A 21,706-nucleotide genomic window follows, 5' to 3' on the forward strand; every position below is an offset into this window, starting at 1 on the left:
ATCTTTCTAGATCCTATAGAATCACACAATCCTAGCATTGTTTTGGTTGCAAAAGGCCAAGCAGTATCTAACACTATCAGGCCCACAAATAAATCATGTGTCTAAGGGCCACATACACATGATTTCTGAACACTTCCAGGTACTGTGATTCCACCAGTTCCCTGGGAAGCCTGTTCCACCCTCTCAGTGAATAAGTTTTTTCTAATATCCAGTCTAAGCCTCCCACAGCACAACCTGAGGCTGATCAGGATGAGGTACAAATAAATTCTGTGTATGCATTGATTGTTATAATGAGCTGGATGCATTTGAAGCTGGGGCAATTCATACCTGAACTCCCTTCTAACAGAGTTTGACAGCTGAGGCAACAAAGCCACCATTCAGCCTGTTTGCCAGCACAGCTACCCAGAACGCTGGGTGGGCTTCCCACGGTGCTGAACTGCCCAGCACTGGGCAGGACGCTTCTGTGGGTACTCACATCTTTATCTTGCAGTCCAGGCTGAGCAGTGCCTTGCTGAGCACACGAGGATGAATTCTGGCTGAGAAACAGAGATCTGAAGACACACTCCTGCATGTGCTCTGGGTGAGTATTTGGCACAGCACCTCAGTAATGCTGGATATTAGATAATTATGGATATCTGCCTCTGTTTTGGCAATTCTGAGGGCTCATCACTTGTGTAACTCTGGCAGTTCTGTGATCTGTTTCATCTTGCACAGCATCGTACTTCTGGAGCCTGGGATCCACACGACTCTCCGAAAAGAGAAGCAGGTTTTTAGTGGATCATTTCTGATGTCCCAGCTTTGTGAAGGGAATTTTACCTAATCAGATGGGTGAATGGCAGCACATGATGTGACAGGGGCAAAACCAAGCAAGGTGCTGGTTGCCCTGTCAATACACACATGCTGACTGACCACCTGGCTCCCATCTATAACCACGCAGTGGCTGGATCCCTTTGGCAGAACCAGCTTGGTTCTTTTTTCTTTACCCAAAGAAGTGTTTTATCTTCGATATCTTCATCATCCAGTCAAATGTGAATAAAAATACTCTGTTATTTTTCAAATGAGAGAAGGAAACAGAAATGTACGAGTGGGCAGATTGTGATCATCTAAACCTTATTTCCTTAGAAACCATAAGTCATCATGGACCTCCAGAATTCTGGAAAATAAGAAAAACTGTCTGGAATGTTACAAATGGGAACATAGTATAAAGGGTAAAATATGTTCTGGGTTTATTATTTAGGTTCAGAACAGTAGGGCTATGAAGCTAAAGCTGGAATACATATGGGAGGAGATTTGATTTTGGTGACTGGAAGCCAAAACATGGCCATCTCAAACCAAATTCCCTTCCTTCTGTACAGTTTTCGGAGGTAGGGTTTAATGTTTTCCCTGGAGAGAAAAATTAAATGTTTTCTTGAAGAGTATTTGTAAAACTGAAGTCTACATGCTTGTGACATCAAATCACAAATGTAGTGCTATATTGCCCTGTGGGCATGGAAATTTCAAGCTCTCGAGTACACTATTATAATAAGTTTAAAATGCATTTCTTGAAAACAGTGTAATTCCTGGAGACACTTTAGTTGTACATTGGCATACAGATTGTTATCACAGTTGTGTAAAGAAAAGAAGAAAATATTTCTATTTCCAAACACCAGAATCAGGCTGACAGGCCTGTGCTCTCTTTCAGGGAGCAGCGGGGACTTCTGTTTTCCTCTGACAGTAGAACTGCTTTCCAACCCTTATGCAAAAGCATTAATCTTTGCTAGAAACAAAACAAATCACATCTATTCATTTAAATTCTTTGAGAATTTATCTCAGTAAGCTTGCAAGTCATAGTGTTGAAATTATTTCAGTAAAACAGGTTAAATTAAAGAAAGATTTTACCTGGAAAAATAACAATGGCTTTTAGTCAGGTACCCATGTCTGGCCTTGCTGTCACATTCAGGTTATGATGCCATTGTCAGCATACTTGTCTGTTCCATGTATTTCAAGGAAACTGGGTTGTAATAAATGGGGACAACTTGTGTCAACATAATGTTTAGCTCACCAAATCTGTTTCTGATGATTTGGGTTAGAAGGTAGTGAGTGGATTCCTCAGTTCATGTCTTTGCATCTTGAAAGCTCTGACTTCATTATGCTGGAGTGACTCCCCACAGACCAATATCTTGAATATCCCCTGTGAAGTAAATTTCATAGCTTTTCCTGGCACCTTGTTTCTGCATTTGCATCTGGGTTTATTTTGCCTTCACATAGTTATGAAAATGTCTCTAATTTTTAATCTGCTTTTTTCTTTTTTAATGCTTTATTTTATTAATTCCTGGTCTTCCCGGTGGGTTGATGAGACTGATTTTTCTTTTATCTGATATCCATTCATAGGTCCATGAATAACCCTGCTTCCTCTTGGTCTTTTCTTTCCATGAAAGCTTCTCCGTATTTGAAGATGTTTTCTCTTAAGCTCTTCCAAATTCAACAGCATTTTTAACATTTGCCCCTATATTAATAAAGGAATAAAAAAAAAATCAAGGAAGATTGGAGCTAGCTGTAGGGACGTAGTTGTATATTTAACATGCTGTTTTTATTAACACTACCCAACATAGTGTTTGACTTCTCTCTGACAGTCATAGTAACTGGAGTTCAGTGCATTAATAGCTTTAATCTTCCTCTCATAAAACTTGCTGATATCCTTATAATGGTGATTTTGATTAAGTCTGGATCAATGTGAGTAAATTTTCCTCATTTGATTCAAGTCATATTTATTTCTCTAAAATCCTGGGCTTCTGTACAAAGAATCAGTAGGGAGTTTTAACTGTCTCTTTTGGCCTGTGAACAAACTTCAAATGCAAAGTTTTTGATCCTTAATTCAAGAAATATAATGCATTTTATAGCACTCAGTGCTTGAAAAGTGTTAAAAAGTGCAAGCTATGAACGCCTGGCTTTGCTGACCTAAGAAGAGCTAACTACACTGCTGTGACGTGGTAGAAACATAAGCAAAGGTAGGGGAAACTGCTGGGATAGTGGGAAGAAGCTGGTAGCTGCTACCAGGAAGAAAATCACATGCAAAGACAGAAAAACAGATCTAAGCTGGAACCAGTAGCATGAGAAGTAGTTTTGTTGGAGCTGTGACTGAAAGCTGAAACATTTTAGTCTCCTAAGAACCTTTGATAGATCATAGTACATAATCTCATAGGAACCTGCAGGAACTGGATAACGCTTTGGACTGGATAACAACGATTTCTAACCTGAATGACTTGAAGATGGAAATGGGCTTTCACATACAACTCTTACAGTGTTTTCCTGTATGTTGTTTAAAATGGATTTTCATTTTATCACCGATGGCAGAAAATTACCCAGCTCATAACTAGGATGGAATAAACCTACCTAATCCAGGTATGAAATGGTATTCTTTGAAAATAATGTTTTCCCCTAGCACTAAGTTTTTTCCAATCTGGTTTGTAGTACAGATTTCCTGCATGTCATTAACATAAAATGGATTGCTGCGTAAATCTTCTGATTTGGGCTTCTGCTAGACTAAAACCATCCACTTCAAGGATTGTCCACATCACATCAGTGAAAAAGATCTCATTGCTTGTTTCAAAATTCTGAAATAGGACTGGTATTTTAGTCAATCCCAGAATTTGTTCTGGTTCCTACGAGACAAATACTTAAATGCTTGTCTTAATTTCCTTATCCTGGGTAGGATACTGGATATCCCGGGTGAGACTGGACTGGATTATAATTATGCATCAAAAAGACGGGATTTCCTTGAGCAGATTTAAAGGTTCTTGCAAAGCCTTCCACTATGGACAGTACCTTTTCCATTCTTGCCCCAGATCTGCTGCTACAGAACCAGCAACTGATTTTCTGTGTCTTACTGGTCTTCCAAAAATCACATAAATGCTGTACCTTTGCTCCAGCTTCATGAATCTCTACTCCTTTCTTGCCTCTTGCTAAAACAAATAATTTGTGTTGTTATGAAAGTGCTCCCGCTCAAATTGTGCATGCATGCTGATGATCTTCTGTGATAAGATACTGTACAACTTTACAGTGCCACACACTAAACACAGCAGCATGCAGGAGCAGCTCACATGATGGTCATTTAATATCCATGACTCACAGTCCACAGGACTAGGATTCCAGCCAGCTGGGATTTGTTCTAAGTGGCGTGAAATGACAAACAGTGCATGATATACAGCTCAGATACCAAACATGGTGGCCAAGCTTTTACAAAAACATGGCTCCTTGCCTTCTCCATTTAAGAAAAAAAAAAAAATAGATTCCCCCAATGACTACTGAATATGATTTTTCAAAAACTTATGAAAAATTAAGTGCCAAAATAAAGAGCATGGTATCTTGGCCTTTCTAGGTGATTTCTGCGTCCTTCCCGGCCTCTGGTTGTTTTCCCTTTGTTTAATTTTTCAATTTGAGTTTTACGTTGGAAAATGATAACTCCTCTAACTGTGCTTGTGATTTCGCTCCCTGATTTTTGTATGTAAAACTGTAACTTATTTTCCCTGGCTTGATATTCAGCTGGGATGTTTTACAGTTGCGGAGTGCAAGAGGGATTACATGTTACTCTGTGATTCACCCAGTCCCCGAGGACAGCTATATAAAGATCATCCTCTTCCCCTTGGCCCCAGGGAAGCTAGGGGGCAGATTACGAGCTAGCGGAAAAGATGAATGCGTAGAGAAAAAAACTCACCGTCTGCAAAGAGGCTCCTGGAGCACACACTCCCCTGCTCTCACATTGTACAGAACTGGGAAAAAGTGAGCTCCACTGCTTGCCTACAGCTGGCATAGCCACTGAGGGGCAGTTCAAGGGAGAACAAAGCCACTGAAAGTTCTCTTTCCCACATTGGGACTGCTGCTTTCACAGAAGTTTCTCGAGGTTTCCTTTTCCAAGGAGAAGAAGGTGATGGGAAAGGCAGGACCCAGAGACCCTGGTGTTTACAGATGCTTTTCCCCTATGGCCTGGGAATCCTGAAATGTGATTGCCTTGTAAGGGCAGGTTATTTTCAGCCACTCCCTTCATTATGTTCCAGTTAAACCCATGGCTCAAGTGGGGATTCTGTGCTGGAGAGATTTTGCACTGGCTCTCTGCCCAGGGATAGATTGCAGCAAGGGTAGACTCTGACAGAAATAGGTGGATATGTGTGTAGACCTCCAAGTCTTGAAACAAGAATATCACTGCTAGAGGTTGAGGTTTGAGCTTGCCAGTATTTCCCTCCTTTACTGAAGTCAGTTGATGCTCCCATTCCAGTGCTGGCTATTTTTGTAACAGTCTCACAGTGGTGGGGATTTTCTCATTTCAGACCATGCCACACAAATGACACAACTTTAGATACTTTTGCCTCTGAAACTTCATTAAGAAGTGCAAACTCTGTATTTTCATGCTGCAATTTCTTCTGGGTTACTTGTTTACAAGTAAGAAGTACTTCAATTTTTATAAAATATTTAATTGTATCTTTATGTGTTTTAACTGAGGCTTTAATATTTTAAAACTATTATTTTTTCCTCTGTAAATACTTGTCTTTCCTAATTTCTCAGAAACAAAGCTTTGAAAAGAAAATCAAGATTATTGGATCACAGGTTTTTTTTCTTCTTTTTTTTTGTTTTTTAGTGGATATACAGTAGTTTTAGACAGCTTTTCAAAACACTTGGAATTATGGATTTAAATTAAAAAAATTCTCATATCTGGTCCTTTTCCATAGTTTTTATGGAAGAATCAAGATATGATTTGAAAAAATTGAAGAAAGAAGGAACCTGAAAGCTGACAGCTATGACAACACCTGCCTCAGCTTTCTGTGTTCTGCATGGCACATTTAGTTATATTTATCCTTCTATTTTTGCATCACCATTTTGTCCTGCATCTCGTCACATGCAGCAGGGTTTTGCTGCTTCAAAGGCTTCATCAACTGTAAAAATCACTGTTCCACGTAGCTTGTTTAAGATGAAAAGCCTTTCCAAAATGAAGGTTTGGCCTTTTTACAACTGGAGCAGTATGCTTTATTTCATTTTTTTCTATTTTTTATTAAGAATTTTGCTGCAGCACTATCTGGTATTACCATTGGCTTTACTAAGCTTCACTGCCTTAACTTTTGTTTTTAATGTTCATTATGTTCAAATGTGTTTTGTTTTAAAATATGTGTTGCTATTCATGCTACTGAGAGCAAATTCAAAGTGCCCTGTACAAGAAGGTAATGAGATTTGTGATGATTCCCAGTTCCTCAGGGAATTATTTCAGCCTTAGATGGCACTTTTGGAACACTCTCTCCTTGCACAAGAAAGCTTCCCTTAGTTATAAGTAGATGCTTAATATAGGGCAAGATTAAAATCCTTGACAAAGGTCGTAATGACTTCACTGGGTCAAGGATTTTACCACAGGATAGTGAAACAAAGAAATGAACAGAAACGAACAATGTATGACACTGTCTCCCTTGTGAAGGGAGATCACTTTTGGCATGGATCTTGGACCTTAACCAACCACTTTGTCTCCTGAAGTGAGAGCTGTAGTGTGCAGGGAAATTAATCCATACCATGCTACCTGCTGGATTTTTTGGATTGTTTTGTATTTTCTTGGCAATAATATACAAGGAAGAGAGGGCTGAGTCTGTGATCATTTCTCCTCTGTTAGTATAATCAGAGCACTGCAGTCATCTTTTGACAATAGCTGTTGCTTTCTACCAGTTTCCATTGAGTTCTGAGCTGTTCAAGAACCCATCTGGTGTCAGCTAGGCTCTGGAGGCTACTGATGTTTCCTGGTACAAGTATGGGAACAATGGACAGGATTATAATTTTCAATAAAATGTTGGGTTGCAAAGAACCTAACAGACTAAGGCATTTTGCAGAAGTGTTATCTCATCTTAACTCCTTAATGTCATATAATTGGGAGGAAGAAGAATCAGAGGATGTTTTGAGCATGTGTTTTGGAGAAGACATATAAAACTGCAGTGAAGTTGAAGGAACTGTTTCACATAAAAAAAATCAAAAGAGTCTGAAAGGCTTTAAAATGGGACATATTGTAGGAAACCACCTTCTTGTAGAAGAATGCCCCAATGCAACTTGCTATCTTTTGCATCTTCACTTTAGCAGACAGAATGAAAAGAAAGACACATCTACTGCCTGCAGGAATCAATTTATAGAATTCAGTGTCTCATTCCACTTAGACCTTGAAGGTCTTCAAAAATCATTTGAGGCAAAAGGAAGGGAAAACTTGTGATTCTGGGAGACATAAAACATTACAGTTTTGTAGATCAACGTTCTAGATAGAATCAGATTGATTTGTGTAGATGAACTTTCCAGGAAGGGAAATGAATGAAGAAATACCCAGCTTCAGAGACCTGGGATGAGGATGGGTGGGAGCTCATTTCACAGTAAATTCTGTGTGTCCATGTGATTGCTGGTGACAGTGACATCAGTGGTGGCACTAACTTTTTTGGGGGGTGGGAGGTGGCACAGGGCAAGGCAATGCAAAGAGCTTCAGCAGAACACTTCCAGGAGAAGAGAAAGTGACTGCTAGGAAACTCCTCTGTTGTCCCTCTGTCACCCATGAAGATTGATGAACTTCTCTGCATCTCTGTTCTGGTCTTTTCAGTGAAGAACCTTGCTAGCTTTCTCATAGTGGAAAAAGTAATTAAAAAGGGAATCCACTTCAGAGGAACATAAACCACACCTAAAGTCTGTCTCTTTAATGATATATTCTCCATACTTCACTGGCAGGCATTCTCTTAATACCTGCTAATTTTATATCTAATCAGGTCTATCGCTCACTAAAGGCTATTTTATATCTAACATAGGTACATTTAATGGTTTTAGTCCTTGTCTGGGGAAAGAGCGTGCTGCTATGGAAAGAGATTTTGGAAGAGACTGGAAGACATGGCACACAAGATACTGGAAGTTCAGTAGTTTTTTATCTTTGCTCAAAATCACCATGGAAGATGCATGGAACGACACTACTCTGAACAGCAGTGGATTTTATAGAGACAAAGTTCAACATAGTCATAAGTATATTAATTCATTACAGCTATGTTTCCTGCAATGTTTGAAAACTCAGAAAATTAGGGCCACTATGCTGTTGGCAGAATGGAATTATGAATCATTCTCACTTCCCAGTGCCCATCCATGACTGTAATGAGGCAAAGAGAACACCTGGCTGCTGGGGAAAGACAACCTTTGAAAAGCAACTATATATGTATTTATATATATTGCCTCTTTTGAGGGCAAATGTACCTCTTTCAAATTTAGGCTGAAGTTTTTCAATTAAATAGGGTTTGATCAATTAATATTTAGTTGAGGCTGAGTATTTTACAACTATTTTTCATTACTTTGTAATACAGGTGTCCCATAGAATTCCTGTCTGAGTTGTTGGATTCCTGGCAAAGGAGGTCACTCATCGCTCAGGTACAAGGGAAATCCAAGAGGCATATTGCCAAATTTTGGATTCCTCAGGGCAGTCTGAGCTTTACCAAAACTGTAAGTCTGAAGGCTCTTGGAGGAAGGAGGGTCTGAAAGCTGCAAGGTTTCCCATCACAGAAGGTCCTGCAAATCCTGGAGTTGGCTTCCAGGGACTGTAGCTGGAGCACATTCATGAAGTTATCACAGTATCATGAAATTATCACAGACCTATCACAGACCACATATGCTGCCCAGAGCCTATAAAAAGGGGCCAGCAAACATAGATTTTGTGTTGGAATAAGATTAGTGCGTATCCAGTGTTACATATTAAGATTATTTTGAAAACCATGCTATTCACAAATGCACTGATATATCTTCATTTGCCTTATAAAATTTCCTTGCTAACAGAAATCCCTCTATTTTTATATTTATTGTTATTATTTTTATATTTATTGGTTTTTTTGGTTTTTTGGTTTTTTTTTTTTTTCAGCTCCACTTTGCATGGCTGGTCATAATCCTGTCTGCAATTCTTCATGAGCAACAACTTTCAGTGAGGTTGAAGAGTAATGTAAATATCTAGAGTTTCAGAAGCCAGGGCTGTACTGTGGAACACATTCCATCTAGATTATCCCTGACTTGCATTGAAGGAGAATCAATGACAGTTTTTTCAAGAAAAAACAATTTCCCACAATTTTTCAGAGACTTGCAGGAACTACTTTTGTAAAACAGCAATCAAGGTATTCAGTCTTCATCCTCTTATTTGCAGAGATAGTTTCCTTACTATGTCATATCTATATGAAATTACTATATGGGGCTTTCACAATTGTTCTGCTCCTGGAAAGGTCACACTGGGCTGGCTTGCATAGCATGAGGAACAAACTTCAAGGGATTCACTGAAGGAATTTCACTTGAAAAAATTTTGCAAGTATTATCACATTGGGGATGGCCTTCTCTAAGGAACAGGATCTGAGGTTTTAAGGCCGGAGGTGCCAGGTGAGTCTTTGAATTCTAAAGGGTCTTATGGACATCTGTAATGCTTACAGTAATGTAGGGCAGCAATTGGGAGGAAATAAGGTTGCATATTTCCTTTATGAACATCTAGGTTTTCCTAATAATAACACCTTCTAGCACTGTAATTCTGTTCACTTCTCACAGTTTGGGTCTCTCAAACTCCTCTACTAATGCTTTAACCCTTCCGTTTTTAATTTGGTGCCTTATTTTCTTTCCAAATATTCATGTCCTTATACACTGACAGAGCTTGCACAAGACTAAATCAAGCCAAAAGAAAACATCTGGAGATGTCAAAATGTGGATGAATGGAAGTCTCAGCTGGATTGTTCCATACAGTTTTGGATACCATACTTCAGAAAATATGTGGTCCAAATGGATGTACTCTGCAGAGATTAAAAAGAATAACTGGAAACTGGGATCAGCAAGCAAAACAAAAGCAGAATTAGGTTTATTTAGTCTGAAAAATAGAACTCCAAAGGAAGGCAGGAGAAATATTCCTTAGGTATGCACAGACTTGCTGTGAAGTAATAGCTTGTTGTCAGAGCATTCACAATGCATACGACAAAAGAGAATGGACCTAAACTGCAGTAAGGGAAATTCATGGCCACATCAAGGGGTAAAGTATGAAAGCACTGAATTATATAGCCTGGAAAGCTCTGAATCTCCATCATTAAGGGAGATAGTTGCTATTTTAGGCAAATATTTCTCAGTTATGTCTGGGCATGGGTTAAAAGGAGGAGCTAAACTGACTTTGGAGAACACTTCCAGCCATATTTTCTATAATATGTTTTGGAAGTAGGGAAGGAGAAAAGTAGTAGAGTTTGGAGGTGAAACCTGAAGAAACATCCAAAGATTATGATCTTTTACATTACTCTTTTATTGGCCAATACCACATATAAAAAGTAAAGGAATTACCTGCATCTTCCCTGATACACGAATATTTCAAAAAGTAGCTGTCTGCTCTCCTGTTTTGACAAATGTGTTGAATAGATAATCCTGTTGTTATCTCTGTCCTTGCTCTGTTACTGAAAGAGCAATTGAATAAAGTTATAATATTTATCTTCTAGTAGTTTTAGGTATTAACACTAAATAGCACTGATAACACTCAGGTAGTGCTGTCAACACAGCAATGGACTCTCACTCTGATCTTGTGCAAGATTCAAAACTTTTGTAATGCTCTTCTGCCTTACAGACGAGGCATAAGATATTCAATACAGACAGTTTGATCTATGTATTTCAAGAAAATGCAAGATATTAGTATCTTACTTATTAGTGCTTTTAAATATCCCCTGACACCTCCTCTGTTTTCCTGTTTTTGCTTTTTCTAATAGAGCTTTTACAACCAGTATGTAAAAATTAATTAGTCATTATCATGTAATAGGTATTTTTTCCTTTTAACTTACTTTCCTATGAAATGTCACTTACGCAATCTTTCTCCCTTTCCCCCTCCCCCTCCCCCTCCCCGTCACCTCCCCGTCACCTCCCCGTCCCCTCCCCTCCCCTCCCCTCCCCTCCCCTCCCCTCCCCTCCCCTCCCCTCCCCTCCCCTCCCCTCCCCTCCCCTCCCCTCCCCTCCCCTCCCCTCCCCTCCCCTCCCCTCCCCTCCCCTCCCCTCCCCTCCCTTCTGTGAATTAGACACACAGTAGGTAAGGTTGATACTCTTAATCTTTATGGGTGGAAAAATAGCTGCCTAGGTTATCTGCCAGAGAAACTCTTGGAAAGGAGTTGTTATGATTGATCAGCCACAGGAAATGCTTCCTGCAGGTAACATGGGATCTTGCTCTGCTGGAAGGTTTTTGCTCCTGTATTGACTTGGTCTCTGGTCAATAATAAAGGCATAAAAAAAGTTTAAAAGTCAGTTCTCACAAGCACAAAAGCTGTTCAAGATTAGGCTGCATTAGTTCATGGACTCAACCAACTACTTGTTTTCTTGTGAAGAAACTCACTTTAAAAAAAGTAACAATCAGAATCCTATGAGTGAATTTGAAAACAGCAAAAGCTGAGGAATCCAAAGGTAGGTCTCTGTAGTCTTGCCATATAAACCATGTATTTTGAAAACACTAAAAATATAGTACTTTGTGCTAAATTTCATCATGATTGTTTTAAAAATCTATTGCAACTCAAACTCTTTAATGTTCCTCCTAATCTCCCTTCAGAGTTTGTTTGTTGCTGCTTTTCTGGATGTGAAGAAAATGTAGCAGAGGATAACATGGAAGGTGGCAAAGAGGGTGGCTGTCTCTTCTCTTGGGCATGCTCACTGCAGATTTGTGCTAACCATTATTTGCTCTTTTTTCAAGTGTTCTGGGGCAAAACTATGAGAGAGGAAATGTCTGACTCTGACACTCTTGTGGCATGGACCACACTGGAACAGCTGGGGCTTCTTATTTTGCTGGGTGAACTGATGCCTAAAGAGGCTGACCAGGAACAGAGGCTAGACAGAGTTAAAGGAATAAAGCAGGTATTTGTTAAAAGACCTTTAAAGGATGCACCTGGAGCAGTTCAAGAGCCCAGCCATGGCTCCACCCAAGATGGACCCAAGATGGACCCAAGATGGACAACTGGTCATGAGTCATGAGTTTTCAAACTTTTTAAAGTTTTGGTCCATTTACATATTGGGCTTAATTGTCCAATTGCTGCTTCAGGTTATGAAGTCCCATCCTCCCAGACTGCTCTCATCAATTTGCTGTTGTTTATACCTTTTGGGCCTGAGGCTGCAATGGTGTCCTTGGTTCCCAAGCTGGAAAAGGATTGTTTTGTCTAACTAAACTGTGAAGAGAACTTGCTAACACTTTATATGAAGTTCAGAGTCACACACTAAGGCAGTACAGAATCTAAAAAATATGAAAGCTAAAGATTAAGGTATCATTTCCCCGCTTTTGAGGCTTGACTAGGCCTTTACCTTGTCAAATCTCTATTCTAAATATCTACTAAAAATAGGTATTTAATAACAGATAAGTAACAATAGTAAATCACTAACAGTAATAATAAATATCTAACAACAGTAAATATCTAACAACAGATAAATATCTAATAGTAAACAAATATATTTGTCTCAGGCCAAAGTTCCTTGGTACTTTTTCACCTCTCCTGTTGCATATGTCCTAGAAAAATTGTGTCAGGGTCCTAAGTGCATTAATGAGCCTTAGCTGCTCTCATCAAATTCCCTAAGGGCCTCCACCCACAAGTTCTGCTCAGAGGCTCTGTCCCTTCTGTGAGGAAAATTAGCCTCAAAATTAGATCAAGCAAAACATTGTTAGTTTGATCAGCCTGTGCACATGGATTTGCTCTTACTCTTAATTTTTGCACATCCAAAAAATCTTGGCTAAACTCAGATGTCTACCTGCACATGCTGATTTTTACACATGTGGGACGGCACACTACTGCTAAGGCATGGCTTGCTCTTGCTAACCCCTTCCCCAAGGAATGGAACTATCCTGATAGGAGATAGTGGGACTTACAGTCCCTGAATGTCAGCTACAGGGGGAGGAAGGGAGAGAGGGAAGGAGAGCTGGGTGTTGCTGCTCTCTGCTTCCCTGTGCACAGAACATATTTCTGCATGGATTTCCAGCAGCAGTCATTGGTGATCGCATCAGCAGTAATGTCCCTTGATGCTTACAATCCTTCTTAAGGAGTCCAGGGATGGTAGCACTGCATGGAAATGGAGCTGAAAACAGGAGAGAATACCAGTGACAGGAGACTTGAGAGCAGAAAAGCTGCTCTGTGTGCAGAGAAGTTCTATGTAGCCTAGCACTTTTTGTCTGATGAGCCAGCAGCAGATCCTGCAGAAGAACTAAGGAACTGGCCATTTCTGGAGTGACTCCTCCCTTGTTACATCCTTCCTTCCTATCTCCAGCAGTCCCTGGGATAGACACTTACTGGTTAAGAATCCAAGTCTTTCTGTCTGAAGACTCCCAATGGACATGACCATCATTCCTATGCTTTGGAGCAACCTAATTTCAGCCTTCCAGTACCTGAAGGAAGCCTACAAGAAAGATGGAGAGGGACCTATTACATGAGCATGTAGTGATAGGACAAGGGGGAACGGTTTAGAACTGAAAGAGATTAGGTTTAGATTAGATCTTAGGAAGACATTTGTTACTGTGAGGGTGATGAGGCACTGGAACAAGTTGCCCAGAGAAATTGTGGATGCCCCATCCCTGGAAATGTTCAAGCCCAGGTTAGATGGAGCTCTGTCTGAGCAACCTGGTCTAGTGGAAGGTGTCCTGCCCATGGCAGAGGCCTTGAAACTGATAATATTTAATGTCCCTTCTAACCCAGGCCATTTTATGATTCTATGATTTTGTGTTCATCGTCTTTCAGAGAAGTTTATTATGCTTACCTAGCACAGAGTAACACCAATGTGCATAATTTCAATATGCATTGTGCAAATCTATCCTCTCTATTTTATTCTGTGCAAGGTCTTCCTTTTTAGAGATCTACCTGTAACAAGTAATCTTCCACAGCTGATGCAGGGTAACTTGACCCCACTTCTGAATTGCCAGTTGTGACTTGTTCAGCTACACACTCAGTGGGTAGAGGCCCAGCTTCCTTGTTTCACTTTGCCATGAACTTTTCAATCTAGGCACTCCGATTCCTGTAGTTGTCACACTGAAATACCACAGAAGATTATCTGACTAACCATGCTTCTGTAGACAAAACCAGATCTAGAACAACTGCTCATTTGAGCAGTCTGGAGCTAGGTCATATCTTTAAAGTTACTAGATGCATGATAGATAGGCTGACTTGGTTATTTATATTTATACATGGATTATATGGATTTGTAAATTTTTATTATTTTACTTTTTATTTAACGTACTGTTTTTGAAGGTTTTCCACAGCAGCCAGTGTTACCTTGATTCGTACTCTCCATGTATTCCAGTAAAACCCTTCCAGATGACAGTGGAGAAAGGAGGAATTTTCTGAGGTTATTTTCTATCTGGAGATAGGCAAGAAGTTCCATTATACTGTTTCTGTAAGGTCTGCAATTCCCAGTTGTGGGAATTTCTTGTGTGACTGTTAAGCCCTTTGTGAATTCAGATAAGAAGGACAGTGGTTCTCTGGAACCAATTTGTTGTTTTAAGATGACATAATAAGTGCTACCATCACTCTCAGTGTGTGACTGAACAATTTTTAAGTGTCATTCTTCTTGGACCCACAGAGATGGAGGATGAGGTTTACTATTTAACGCTGTTGATGACCTTCTTTGCCCACCAGTTTGGAGTCAACGATGTTCTAATACTCTTGTTTACCTGGCAGCTGATGTTCTAGAGGCAAAACAAATTTTGGTCAGTCCCCTGGGCTGGTTTCCAGTTGGTTAATAAAATGTTTCTTCATTGGTCTATATTCTGTTCTGGTCAATAAAGCCACATGGACTTTGCTTATCTGTAATTTCTTATTTTTCTCCGTTAATTTCCCAGCTAATACTTTAACTGGTTCATAATTTGGTTGCAAACCTTTACAGCAAAAATTGAATTAATGAAGATGTGTCTCTCAGCTATGTGTTTCAAACAATTAAAATTTGACTCAGATCTTCATTTCAAACTCTTAAAAGGAAGTATTTTTAAAATGACAGAATTACAAGAAAAACGCCTAAGAAAATCAGTTTTCATTTTGGTAACAGTGAACAATGCTTTTAACTTAATTATATTTTTGTATAGCAGTCTACATCAGCCTTGGAAAATGGCTAACTAAGGATATTTCCTGTCAATTAGAAGATGGGTTTGAGTTGAATTAAATCACCACTTAGAATTCCACCTTAAATTCTACAAAGATGGCACTTGCTTAAGGTTCTGAAGATGGGAATATGATCTGCTAAAAATCAGACAAGTGAGCAGAAACAAACTATGACTTCTGCCTCAGGGGTAATGGAGATGGAGATGAATCCTGACAAGCACACACATGACAAGACCTAGGCAGAGCAAGAACGCGTGACTCACAAATTGTAGTGGCACGTTCTCTCCAAGGGCCTCAGTGTGCAGTAATGCCTGAAAGATCTCGACCAGGATCACATGATGCATACAGTGGTTGGCTGACTGTTGAGCCATATAATAAAACCCCAGCAAATTAAGTATAAAACAGCCTCTGGTGAGCTATAGCCCTAATTAGAAATAGAATTAACAGGTATTAGATTAGCAGAATGCCTACCAGTGAAGTATGGAGGGGATACCATTAAAGAGACAGACTTTTGGTGTGTGTTTATGTTCCGCTAAAGTTGATCCCCTTTTCAATTATTTCTGCCATTATGAGAAAGCTAGCAGGATTCTTTCACTGAAAAGACAAGGACAGAGATGCAGAGAAGTTCATCAACCTTTATAGATTAAAGATGGAGAATGGGGGAGCTTTCTACCAGTCACTTTCTCTTCTCCTGGAAGTGTTCTGGTGAAGCTGTTTGCATCCCCTTGCCCTGTGCCATCTCCCACCTCCCAAATGGTATGTGAAGTTAGTGCCACCACTGACCTCACTGTCGCCACCACTCCCCTTGCACGAGGGCATACAGAGTTTCCTGCTGGTGGAGTTTACTGTGAAATGAGCTCATGTTCAGTAGAAGTCCAGGTCTTTGAAGCTGGGTATTTCAGTCTCCCAAGGTGTTTTCATCTGCTTTTACTTCCTTTACAGATGCTTCTCTTTGTCCACTCTGGTCCTTCTTTTCTCTGCCGTCTCTTGTTATTTCTTTTCTTTCTGCTCCTTCTGGATTTTTTTTTCTTTTCAACTTACATCCTCTTTAGTTTATCTCACTTTATCCATTCTGCACAGAATGCAGGTCTGCAGTGCTTGTCCCTCATCTTTGCCAGATCAGAGCACTGTCCCTTCATGCCATCTGAATAAGGGTAATCCTGGACACACAGACATTGCATGCAAATCTTCATACAAGTGTGGATATGGCAAATACTCAGAGCAGAATAAACAGCAGTAGCAGTGGGGGGTAATCAGAGGTTGTCTCATTTTTTAGTTCATCAGTGACTTCCTGCTAGCCCATAATCCTGGGATTCTGAGTCTGTGAAAGAGACCCAAGGACAGTACCCCTTAAATCCACCAGAATGGACTCTGCGGCAAGCCATCTCTCCTGCAGTCTGCTGGACGTGTTAGCATGCTGCTGGTCTGTGTCAGTGTCAGCTCTGCTGGGAAAAATAAAAACCACCAGTTTCTACACTTAAACATTGGAGGGGTCTTGTTTCCCACAGTCTCACTGCAATGCTGCTGTGCACAAACAGCACAGATCACCTGTCAGGTGTAGTGGCCTTGCTGCACTTACAATGTAGAGATTTTCTGTGCAGATGTAGTGGTTATTATATAGTCACGATTACAACAAAATTACTGTCATGTCTTTGACTTTCAAATCTGCTGTTCTTGCTCATATCCCTGCCCAGAACTACAAACTTTTAGTAAAAGAGGGACCATATTTGATTGAAAACCTTCTGTGAAGAGGCCTGCCAGAGCAGTCATGTCAAGGGAACAGATTACCCAGACCATGACATACAGAAAAGTGGCACTTTTTACAGTGCCCCTGAAGAAAATCAGGTATGGATTTCAATTAACTGAATACTCAGGAAGAATTGTTGTCTCCCAGGTTCTCAGAGTCATGGAGTTCATAGAAAGTGATTTAAAACCAGTTATTTTTAGGATGCAACTGTGCATCTCAGTCTGGGCAGTCCAATTTTGCCATCATGAAGTGCTCCCACTCAGGATCTGAAAGCATTATTTACTTTCTCCTAGGTGTGCTCTGTGCAGATGGCTTTTGTCTATTTCCTTCCTATTAGATGTGACTATAATTCATGACGGATGGAGAGGGTTCCAGCTGAAAAGATGGATAGATTTTAGCAATTCTGCTGTTCTTTTAAAGCCATGACCCTAAAAGGCACACATGGTATGAGTTGGCCGACAGTATTCTGGCAGACTCTGTAGACAGCTATTGAAGTCAATTTTTGGCAAGAATTTAGCTAGCTGGGTTGTGACCACACTTTTGATATAGCTACTGTGGTTTATTTTGACATGGAGGGAGTGATGTGGCACACACAGAGAAAGCTTAGATTGTTAACATGTTAATGCTAAGAATATAGACATCAAAGGGTGGCAAATATGTTACTGCAGTTGAATGAGTTTCTATTGTCATTGCAAATCAGCTTGATATTGATCAGCTTTGAGTATATCTGTGTGTAGATCAGCCATCCTGAAGTATGCAGTGGAAGCTGCATACCTCTAAAATACCTGTCTTCTTTCCTAGTGCAATCTCATTTTCTTTTTCAAATCTGTGCAATGATGACTGCATTTACATCGTTGTTGTCCTTGTCGTTGACTACATCTCAAGGAAAGGCATTAGAGAATTCTTGTTCTGCATATGCTCTCTATATGCTTCTGTGATGGCTTGAAGAAATAAGCTTTAGTTAGACATTAAGGCTGCATTTGTATTTTATGGAATTAAAATGCTAGATTTGGTCATAAATGTGAAACCTATTTTGATGTCATTGGGTATGATAGTTTCTGTTTATATATTTTCTTCCACACACAGAGACACACATGCACAGTGTTTGTCACAATTCAGTACAGCCGGTAATTTTCAGTTCACCAGAAACTCAGAATAGCAGAGAAATTGTTCAGTCAGGCTTGATGTGGAGAACAAGTGTTTGCACACACTCCTCTCTCTCTTTCTGGGAGGAAGCTATCAAGAAAGGTTTGAAAAAGAAATGTTGAAGAGAAGAGAGTCAACACATTTGCCTGTTCTTCTTAATATACTTATTGTTGATACACAGGTGCAAGTTTAGCTGAGAAGTGAAGCAGGAGTTTAGATGTAATATCACTTTAACTGCAAAAGTGGACAGGAGTGAAGCAGGCACTTTCTCTGTAGCACTTTGCTACAGAGAATCTTCTGCTGAGTGTCATATCAACAGAAAATACTTGAGAGGGTGTTCTTGAGAAATAACTTTTTTTTATCTTTTTCATCTTTCCTACCCTAGTAGACTGGAAATCTTAAGCCCCATCACAGCCTTGTTAGCTCAGGACATTAAAAGAAAAACCAAACTGAGGCTAAACACAAACTGGGAGTAAAGTATCTCTCTTCTACCTTTCCAGCCATCCGACAATGTTCTAGAGAACAGACTTTTGATTCCATGGCTTCAGTTGTACACCGAGCACCATAAAGTCTCTTTTGGGGCTCTGTATTCAGCATGAGAAAACCAGCTTCTCTCAAGAGTCACAGTAGATTCAGCTGTACCAAGAAAATTTGGAGTTATGTAGACACACAAATCCAAATGCTCCCTCTTTCTTTCTCTCAAGGCCAAAATATTTCCTCAGATATACATATTCATCTCCATTGAGGATAATGAGAACTAAGCAACTCTCAAGGCAACTGCACAGAAACCAACTGTTATTTTCTGCAGTGAAATATGATTTTCTACAGAGTAAAATATGTCTCTTTTTAAAATGAAAATTCCATATATAAACACCTCTTGGCCTATCAGTGTTTCTAAATGATCCATCTCTCTTTGCTATGTCAGCTGAGCAAGGAGACTGACCATTTATTAATTGGTCTTTTATGACATTTGAGAAAAAAAAAATCAGTTTTGCTATAATATTACCATTAGGATTTAAAACTGAAATGCATCTTGTCTTCATGAAACAAATCTGAAATTTCATTTTCAGTTACATATATTTTATCTACATCCAAGAGCACCAGACAGTTTACTGAAATCCATCCTTCTCTGACATTGGCAATATCACAGAAAAAAGATCTAAATGTAACATGAAAGATGAAAGTATTTAACACATTATAAATATAGATAAGTATATTTTTAATACAGAAACATTGAAGAGGCATGGCAACCAGTTAAGGTCCTTTGAAAATGCCAAACCAATTGTTTATCTGATGCTTGAAGCTGTAGGCAAGTATCCTAGTGATTTGCTTGCAATGTACAAGCTTTTGTTCATATTGCACAGTGAAGACAAACAAAATCTGTAAACTTCTCAAGTTTGTGTACAATATGATCCAATTAATTCACATGTGATATTGAATAACCTATTCTGCTGTATTTAGTTGCTAACCATTTTTGACACAAAATATCTTTCCTAGTGGTTCTACTATTCATGATCAGGAATGGGAGAGGAAGGTGTGAAATCTTGATGGGATTAGATAGGGGAGGTCCAACTACACCTATGTGATTCCCTCAAGCTCACCTTATATTCTTTGATGGGTTTTTTTCCTCTGCATCTTTCTAGTGCCTGCTGTTACCAGGGTACTTACTGTTCTTTCTCTTCACTGTAATAGACAGTGGAAAGTTATCAAAATTACAATATTATCTCTCCCAACCTCTCACAGACAGGCAGGCTTTCTACAGAGAGTTTTCAGCTGGAATTTCCTTAATGCTTTGGAAAATTAAACAAAGTACCATAGAATTACAAGAATGACTTCATTATTATAGTGCTTTCACTGCAACTTGTTATGCATTCTGAGATTTTCCAAAACCTTTCTAGGGATTCCACCAGAAGGTACTTGGCATTGCTTCTCTGTGGTATGCACACTGGCCAATTCAAGCAGAAGACAATTTTGGCTGAGTGAGCTATGAAGCAGTGATATCTATTCCATTAAGTACTCTCATTCCAGCTGAAAGTGGTTGCTTCAAACTAAGTCTGAAGATACTGAAGATGGCAAGGTTGGTTCAATTATTCATTTGCATGAAAATTACCTGTTCCATTGCTAGAGAATCAATCACAAACGTTCATCTGCAACATATAAATGAATATGGCTCGTGAAATGTTGAACTGTTTGTTTGCTGCAGGTTGTTGTCTGATGGGTAGTTCCTGTAAACACAGGGGAACCCCTCATGATGCATTCATTCTGACTGCTGCAGAATCATTTCCAATATGTTATTTTATGTGACTGTTTAAAAAATATTTTAAACCTTATTAAAGAATTTAATGGAGGAAAATACTACATAATTAATTAAAAAGACTGGGGAAATAGGAAATGTTTCAGTTTGTGAACAAGTGCCTTTGTCCACTTAAGAAATGTAGTGTGAAATGTGTGAGTGCCACTTAGCAGCCATCAGAAGACTAAATGGACACAAGTTGTCCTGTAAAGAACCTTCTGGCCTACAGCAAATATAGTTTGTTTCTCCCAACACCTGCACAGGCTGCATCACTGCTGCTGTTTTCATCCAAATCCTGCCAATGGGTGATCAAAATCATCAGGGGCAACTCACAACAGAGAAACATTGGCTGTCTTGAGTAGTTACAGTGTATTCATCTGGGAAAAAATGTGAGTGTGGTGTAAATCCATTTTGCAGATTCAGATTAGACTATAATAATAGAAGCAAGGACTGACCAGTTATTATAGCAGTTATAACAATATGGATGTCTGGGCTGTGTCTGCTCAGATGATCCATGCAGAAACAGCAGCCTCATATCATAGTAAAAATAGAAGGTGGTACTGCCTTGAAGAAACTGCCATTAAAATCCTATCTAGTCCTGTCATTAGGAAAGAGTTCAGAAAAGAGTAACAAGTCTGAAAAACCTACGTAAGTGTGATGGATGCAATATGCTATTAAGAAAGATCTTAAATGAGGAGTCATGCCAGAAAAGAGCTGTTGAACACTAATAAAAAATGGAAGAAATGATACTTCTATTTCTGGAAAGTAAATGTAGATAAATCAAACTAGAAATTATGTGCCTACTTTTTGGCATGGTTAGTTGACCCCTGGAAACTACTTACCCTGACAGGAACCTTGCTTCTGTCACTTGAAATTGGTAAGCCAATACTGGATATATTACAAAAGTTGTATTCCATCTCAGTAAGGAGTTCTGAGTTTGCAAGTGTTTTCAGGTATTGGAACAAAGAGGTCAGCAATCAAGTAATCCCAAAGACCCGGTTAAAAAGGAGAAAGTGCTTCAAAAAACTTACTTGGAAAAAACTCAAGTGGAAATATTAGTCACAGTCTGGAGCAAACAGATTTATACAATGCTATATATAAAAGCAGAATAATTTTATGCACTGAACGGTAAGGAAATTTTCAATGCTGAAATTTTGAGCATTTTACCACAGTAAAAAATAATAACTGGCAGCTTGCCTGTAACAGAGGAATCTCATCTAGGCTTTTGTGCGGAAGCAAAGGGTCTCATAGCACTTGCAGCTGAGTTGCAATGCATCTCCGGCATAAGCATCATTTGATAACCATTATGCTTTCTAAGCACTTTCTAATTAAGCTGTGTTATTACAAATATGATGTGCAGCTGTACTTTATTTGTCATATTCTTCCTTGGATTTATTGGCTCCAACCTGTAGTCTAATTTTTGTACTGGGGAGCTGCCTGAAAAGTTTGTTT

At 39.4% G+C, this 21,706-nt stretch overlaps 1 long non-coding RNA gene across 2 annotated transcripts; it reads right to left on the reverse strand.

Moving 5' to 3' along the window:
* Positions 1-1,785: 1,785 nt before the first annotated feature.
* LOC121469507 (uncharacterized) lies at positions 1,786-10,777 on the reverse strand. 2 transcript variants are annotated; one of them, XR_012054042.1, is made up of 2 exons: positions 10,312-10,777; positions 1,786-2,485 (listed from the first exon to the last, which is right to left on the reverse strand). It is a non-coding gene; the product is annotated as an uncharacterized lncRNA (long non-coding RNA). The 2 variants fall into 2 exon arrangements; XR_005979624.2 differs by lacking the exon at positions 10,312-10,777 and adding an exon at positions 4,694-8,828.
* Between the last annotated feature and the right edge of the window lie 10,929 nt (positions 10,778-21,706).

The sequence above is a fragment of the Taeniopygia guttata genome, chromosome 2 (genome assembly GCF_048771995.1).
Source record: "Taeniopygia guttata chromosome 2, bTaeGut7.mat, whole genome shotgun sequence".
Taxonomy (NCBI): Eukaryota; Metazoa; Chordata; class Aves; order Passeriformes; family Estrildidae; genus Taeniopygia; species Taeniopygia guttata.